At 52.9% G+C, this 7,500-nt stretch overlaps 1 pseudogene; it reads right to left on the reverse strand.

Moving 5' to 3' along the window:
- Nucleotides 1-7,356: 7,356 nt before the first annotated feature.
- The window catches only part of LOC143154457 (large subunit ribosomal RNA), a 2,814-nt pseudogene continuing 2,670 nt past the window's right edge, over nucleotides 7,357-7,500 (reverse strand).

The raw sequence follows: 7,500 nt of genomic DNA on the forward strand, positions 1-7,500 counted from the left end.
GAAGCAGACCGCTGTGGACGGATCCATACGCGCGTCTTAGGACTTCGACCTCTAAACGGTCCGGACCAGGGCATTTTCCTCGCTTTAGGCTCCAGATCGCGTCTCCAACCTCCTTCCTAGTGAAGACTGTGCAGTCTTCCGTCGGCGGGTCGGTGATTGAATCTAGCAGTAGATAGGGACATATATAGTATTAGTGTGTTTGATGTCCGTTCGCGAGCGAAGGGACGCGCTGTACCTCAGACTTTAAGTCTATACCAGCGTTGTCACTACTCTTGCCTGGTGGTCGGGCATCCACCTTCTTGTCGCACCGTCACGTAGTTCGGAGGGTGACGGCGGCGAACCATCACTGCCACCTCGAGTCCAACCCAATCCGGGGTACACCCGCCGAAGCGGGTGGGGCTTGGCTCCCGGCCCGAGGAGTCTTGGCCGAAGCACAAGACTGTACTGCGTTCAATCGTTTACTCATTCATTTCTGCCCGCCGTAGTCGGTCCGGGCTATTAATTTTTCCAGCGCGACCTGATGGGACGCGCAGGATTTGTCTTTCGACCGATGGTCGTTTCTCTTTCCCCTTGCCTTGCAGTTTGAACAGACCGGGGTCTCGTTCAAACTGTTGCAGGAGCTCATCGTGTGCCCACCTCTAGCACAATGTCCGCAGACTTTATCTTTCTCTTTACAGTGTTTGGCCATGTGGCCAAACCTCTGGCACTTAAAGCACCGAGCCACCGCAATGTAGTCCTGCACACGGCAAGACGACCATCCGATGTATACTCGGCCTCTCTCTTTGAGCCGCAGGCGAACCTGCGGGCTGCACTCAATGACCCAGTTGGTCGTTTTTGCGTTATTCGCCTTGGGCCCGGTTGCAAACCGGACTTTCAAGGCGGATGACACTTCCCCCTGTGTCATTTCATTGAGGTTTTGTTTCCAAATACTGGATACAACCTCCTCTTTTGTAACCTTTCGAGGAACGCCATACACTATAAGTGTAGGCTTCCTCTTAGTTTGGACGGAAACTGAAAGTCCTACTCCTTTCAGTTCCGCAGAGTTAGTGAAGACCTTTAGGTCTTCCTCACGTTCGGTCTCGACGACTATGCCACCTGAGTGGATGCGTCGAACCGCTGTAACGCGGATTTTGGCCTTGGTGGGCTTGACGACAGACAGAACAGTGTTTTTTGTTACGTCACTGTTCTGTTTTGTTCCCTTCGGCGGGAATATGCGCACCGCATTTCGGGGTGGCACCACCGCGTCTGGGGAAACTCTCTTGGTGTCGACCTTTACCGCATCGGCGTAGGTCGACACTTGCTTCCTCGTTGCAGATTTCGCATCCTTCAGCGTCGTCTGCGCCACGCTCTTTACGGCCGCCTTGAGGGACTCCTTGGAGTCCTGGCGCACCGCGGCGAGCTGCCCTTCGAGGAAGCTGCTGCGAATGAGCAGTTCCTGGACAAGCTCGTAGAGCGCGGATGTTTGGCCGATCACACGGCTGCCGGCTTCCTTTGTTACCTTCGACTCCGGTCGAAGGCAGAAGCTCCGGACATCCGTGATCACAGCCGAGGCTTCGTCTCGTATGAGATCGAGCGGCCGTATTTTGGGCCCAGATACCGCCTCCGCCGGTATCTTGCCCCGTTTCCCAGAGGCCGGTTTGCCTGGTATGGCTGCGCCGGCCTTCTTCTTCCTGGAGACCGTTGTCCAGTCTCCAGGCTTTACACCCGGGCCCGGTGGGATCTTCCCGTGGGCCTCTGACATATTGTGAGCGCTGGGCTTTACGGCCCGTGGCTCTTTTGGATTTTTACGGGTGGGAACACCCGGTCCATCCTGCTTTTGCGGCGCGGCCGCGTTTTTTGTCTTTTTCTTGGGCAGCGGCGGCGCGGGGGTTTTGTCACCCGCAGGCTTCGCCGTGCCTTTTGTAACCTTGCTAGGGGAGGCGTGTTGTTGTCCCTCCCCAGCTTCCACCTTCTTCTTCGTCTTTGGGGTCGACGTGCCGGGAGCACCCGCATCGTCGACCTCCTTCTTTATTATTACCGGATCGCTCTTGAGAACCTCAAGAACGACCACGGGTTGATCCGATTTTTGTGTTTTTGATTCCATGCTTAGTTTATTCTCTTCATCCCGCTGCATGTCCCAGCCTCCTCGGACCCTCAAATGGAACCTGGCTCCGCCAGGTTAGGACATTACCCGGGATATAGTCCGCGTTCCAAGGCCGACCGGGTCTCCCCGGACTCCAAGGTCCCCTTCCTCGCCCAATGTAGAACCCACCCGCCGAGACGTATGGTCGTTCCAAGCCGATTGACTAGGCAAAGAGCTGCTTTTCTCGCCTAGCCGCCCGTCTAGTCGAAGCAGTGGCCAAAGGTACGTGTTGGGTGCACACTCTCCCGCAGGACAGGGCCCCCTCAGATCCCAGGACCCACCTTTCCGACGACACGGGTCGCCCCGCACGGCAAACACGGGGGGGACAAACCTCAGCAGTTGCCCCCTCTGCTTCGCTACGTTCGGTTTAGCGATCCCGTTGAAACGGGACCTCCAGTGGGACCGCGTGGAGGTACGCAACGTAACTTGAACATGACCTCGGGCATCATGTCCCGAGTAAAACGGCCGGGCTGGGGAGCATCGACCCTTGGCTCACCTGAGTCCCAACCCAAACTTTCGCTCGATAGCTTCACAGTTCTGTTGCTTTCCCGATTGCCAGCGGCGAGTTTGCTGTTTTTCAGCGTGACGGGTGTTCGGTCTATTATTATTTTACTCGCCGTGGCGCCTTCACTTGCTGCGCACTCTTTCCACTGTGTTTGTAAATGTTTCTAGGTGGGAGTACGCAGCATCCGATCGGGTGGTTTCGTCATTGCCGAGGCCGGTGCCAGCTCCGGCTCGGTTTGAGCGTGTTTGGGCCGTAATGGACGATTTTTGGACTTTCGGTGAGCCAGGGGATGCTCTACCCCTGCTCCTGCAACCCCGGGTTCTGGTCTCCGTATTCCTACTTCATTGACCTAGCCCTTGAATTACTCCCCACCAGTAGATAGGGACAGAGGGAATCTCGTTAATCCATTCATGCGCGTCACTAATTAGATGACGAGGCATTTGGCTATTTACTGCACCAAGACCGAAGACTTGGTGGACTTCCGAGGGTTAAACCTCCTCGTAAGGTAACAACAATAACAATTAGTTAATTTGTCGGGCCTACTTTATAGTTCCGCTGCCAAACGATCTGCCCACAGATTTGGAAAAATTAGGAACGGGGACCCTTTCGGGAGGCGAGCTCGGCCGCACGCATAACGTGCGCCCAGGGAAAGCCCCGCGGAGGCGTCGCCCCGGATTCTGCATGCGTAGAATCCGCCCCGCGCCCTGCTACACAAAAGATGTATCAGGACTCGCACCGCTCGGTGTAAAGGGCCGAGACGGGCTACATATCATATTTATCGGCTGACAGCTGCCTCGTTCGAGCTATAATTTTTATCTTGGCCTTGCGGCTGCGTTTTCCATGAACCTTTTCTTTGCCTTGCGGCTGCGTTTGCCATAAATAAATATTTCTTTTGCCTTGCGGCTGCGTTTCCATTAAAAAAATTTTTCTTTGCCTTGCGGCTGTGTTCTCAATAAATATTTTCTTGGCCTTGCGGCTGCGTCTTCAATAAATAATCCATCCAGCCCAAGGGCTTGGTCCGTGAATAATAATAAATAAATAAATAAATAAATAAATAAATAAATAAATAAATATATATAACGATCACCCTATGTGATCGTAGTCAATAAACTGGTTCGCCATCTCGATCGACGACCGAAGGGCGATTAATGAGGCCGTCAGGACATCCTTGCTTTCAAGCCCGAGGGTCCTCAAGTTTATCGCCGTTTCCTTGGGTATTGCGCCCCTGCACCCAACCACTATCGGGATCACTTGTGCTTGCAAAGCGTTCATTTTAATTTTTAGGTATTCCGCCGTCTCCCGATACTTTTGCAATTTTTCCCGGTATGCGTTCCGGAGATTGTCACGGTCCTCGTAGCGCACCGTGACATCCACTACGTAAACCTTATCATGGTCTTTTATGACCAAATCTGGTTTACGCAGCTCCCCCAGAACGCTTATAACCGGCTCCTCGTACACAGCGCAGTGCTTGGCCACCTTGCCGAGCACGAGTTTACATATTTCATTATGGCGCTTGATACGCTTTGCCTTGGTATGGGTGCATTGGCCCAAAATATGCCCCAAGGTCTCGGCCTGAGAGCCACATCGCCTACATTTATAATCCATCTCTTTCTTGGCTCTCATGAGTGCAACCCTTGTACCGAACGTGTTGGTACGTAATTTCAATGCATCTAGATATCTGGACGGCCTCAACAAATTGGGGTTATAGAGCCAGGCATTACCGGTTTTGTCGCCAAAGAATTCCTTTATGCCCTGGCCCTGAGAGACGAGCTGCCTCCACTTGTCTGTATCCCTCTTTTTGAGGGACCTGCGCGCGCCCTCAATACTTTCCAGACTCGTGGGCCAACTGAGGCCCACTGACGCAGCATATTTCTTTATTACCCCCTCCTGCCCTAAGTACGCACACCTAACCGCCTCATCCTCGGCCTCCTTCATTTTGATTGCATTTCTCAACTTTGCCAATTTAACTATATTCGCAATCCTCTGGACCCCCAGACCACCATGACTTTTATCGGAGTAAATAACTCCATCGGTCGTTGACTGATGGAGATGCAATATTTTCTTGATTGTTAATTTTATTTCGTGGTCTATTTGGTCCAGGAGGCCCAAGGGAGGCGGATTCGCCACTAATCCATGTACATACCTGGGCAGGAGGTACGTTCTGATGAGGTTGACCTTTTGGTCTGGTTTCAACCTCATCCTCGCTATGCATTTTGCCGCGTCAGAAATTTCCTTAACCGTGACGTGGCGCAGCCCCCTCCAGGGATCCAACGTGGCTCCCAGATACCTAACTATGGTTTCGGGGTCTGAATATGGAATAGCCTCCAGACCCAACTTTAGTTCCGGGTTTTTAATATACCACGTCTTACTTTTCTTCGCAATTTGGAATGCGCTGCATTTCTCAGTCGCAGCTTTCATATCTAGCTTCCTGAGATAGCCTTGCACCCTCTCACACTGCTTTTGTGCCTCTGTTTTATTTTTGGCCAGAAGAACAAGGTCATCTGCGAACGCCAAAATGGAGACCTTCTCGTCTCCCACCCCAACGCCCTCCGACGTCTCGTGTATAGTGCGAACCAGTGGCTCTATTACTAAATTGAAGAGGAGCGGGGATAAAGGATCACCCTGTTTGACTCCTCTGAGCAGGGACACTGACAGGGTCTCTTTGTGTCTACAGTGTATGACCGTCCGACAGCCATCGTACATTGTCTGTATATAATTTCCGACGGCCGCCGGAATGCCTTTCGCTTCCAGTGCGTCGCTTAAGACGCTGTGAGGAACCGTGTCGAAAGCCTTGGAGATGTCCATGACTGTGACAACGCCGCCTTTGTTCTCTTTCATTTGGCCTAGGGCGCTGCTGAGAATGGCTATATTGTTCTTACAGCCATCCTCCCTCGCAAACCCCTTTTGCCTAGGGTGTTGCGATATCTTGCCTCTTATTCTTTTGTCAATCATCGCCGAATATAGTCTACCCAGCAAGGAGCCTATTGTGATGGGCCTCCAGTTGCCGACTTCCGCCACACTCTTCCCCGTTTTGGGTATGAGCGTGGTGCGGTTCACTTTCCACTGTGCCGGGTAGATTCGGCTCAGCAACAGCAAATTGCAAAACTTAGCGAACGCTAGCAGCGCCCCAGCCCTTCGGAAGTGGATCTTCTTAATTTGATCCACCCCTGCGGCCGTGTTTTTCTTTATTCTCCTTAGCTTTTCCACAAGCTCCCCCACAGCGATGGGCATCCATACTTGTCGCATTTCTATTTTGGGATTATTAATATGTTTCACTGGAAGCTTGGTCTGGGGTCCGACCGCCCCCCAGAGACCCGAGTACAGTGTCCCCACTGCCTCTTTTTCGGGAAGAACCACCTCCTCGTCTCGGATGGCCTTCCCCATTATAGCCAAATCCAGGAGCTTTTTGGGGCATTTCTTATAAAGCTCCTGGTATCTGGCATATTCAAATTTTTTCATTTTACTCGCCCCCTTATTTTTCCTTCTAGGTTGACGGTCCACTCCACGGTCCCTGCCGGGACCCTCACTTACATGAACGCCTTGTTTCAGTCGCTCCGTGAAGCGTTCCAACAAGGCGTTAACAGCGGACTCGTCAACTACCTCCTGGCCAGCCAGCTCCTCTATCTCTATTTCGATCGGTCTAAAATGGTTTGCCTGATTCGACTGGCTGGCCATAATAGCTCCCCTTAGATCCTCCCTCCAGTTATCCAAGCTGGAAGGAGGCTGGGGGCTTAAATCTTCCACGGCCGACTCATAGGAGCTGCCCTCGGAGGACTCCTCCGATGGGCTCTCGTCGACCGCTTCCTCCTCCCTTTGCACGGGCAGGAGCCTCCTTTTATCACTAATTTGCTTCAGAGTTTTTCCAGGGAGAAATGGCTTAATCGCAACATTCGGCTGCCGAAGGTTCTTATACCTTTCGTTCAGCCGAACGAGGAGCTCAGTCTCCTCCTTTGACCAGGCCGAGGCTCTTCTGCCTGGTCTATTCTCTCCCTGGTTTGCGCCACCAGCCTTTCTCTTTTCGTTCCTTATCTCCGGGTGCCTATGCCGTTCGTGCATAGACAAACCTCGCTTGGTGGCAAATCGCTCCCCACAGGCATCGCATATCACCCCTTCACCCTCGTTAGTCCGGGTTAACCCTTTACACTTTGGGAGGTGACACCTACATGCGTGGAGTTTCGGAAACTCCTTACCACATGTGGCGCACCTCCATTTGATCAATACTGCAGGGTGCTGTTCTTCCACATGATCCCGGAACTGCGACGCCTGCAGGAACAACCTGCCACGGCCCGAAAGGCTGCACGCAACACACTCGATCTGCCCGCCCAAAGGGAGGTCCACACACTGCCAGATCTCGTTGTCCGTTGTCAAGCCAGGGTCGTCATCATTGGCCCTCCGGTCCATAGCGGACATGTCCGCCACAGAAGCTCCAGGGCCGGGAGCTCCTGCGTCCGAGGCTGCATCATCGTCACTCAATATGGAAAAATAAAAGAATTTTTTTCCTGTTACATCAGTTCCCATCGTTTCCAATTCATAGCCATTAGATATGCCAAGTCATAAGTGCACATACCAAGGAGACCTGGCGACCCGACGGCCGCCTGACCTCCCTCCTGTTTATTGATCCGGAGGACCTTCAGGCCTCCAGATTAATGGCACTACGTACCTGTTAACCAGACTGGGGTCCAAGCCCCTCTCTCCAAACTACCACCTCGAATGGAGCCTGGTCCAGCGGCCGCCAAACCGCCTTGTCTCCAAGCTCGGGAAGGTGGGGTCGCCGCTCCCCATACAGTGTGCACCGTCACTGCCCCTGCCTTAAGAGAGTCATAGTTACTCCCGCCGTTTACCCGCGCTTTTTTGAATTTCTTCACGTTGACAT

The sequence above is a fragment of the Ptiloglossa arizonensis genome, unplaced genomic scaffold (assembly GCF_051014685.1).
Source record: "Ptiloglossa arizonensis isolate GNS036 unplaced genomic scaffold, iyPtiAriz1_principal scaffold0023, whole genome shotgun sequence".
Lineage (NCBI taxonomy): Eukaryota > Metazoa > Arthropoda > Insecta > Hymenoptera > Colletidae > Ptiloglossa > Ptiloglossa arizonensis.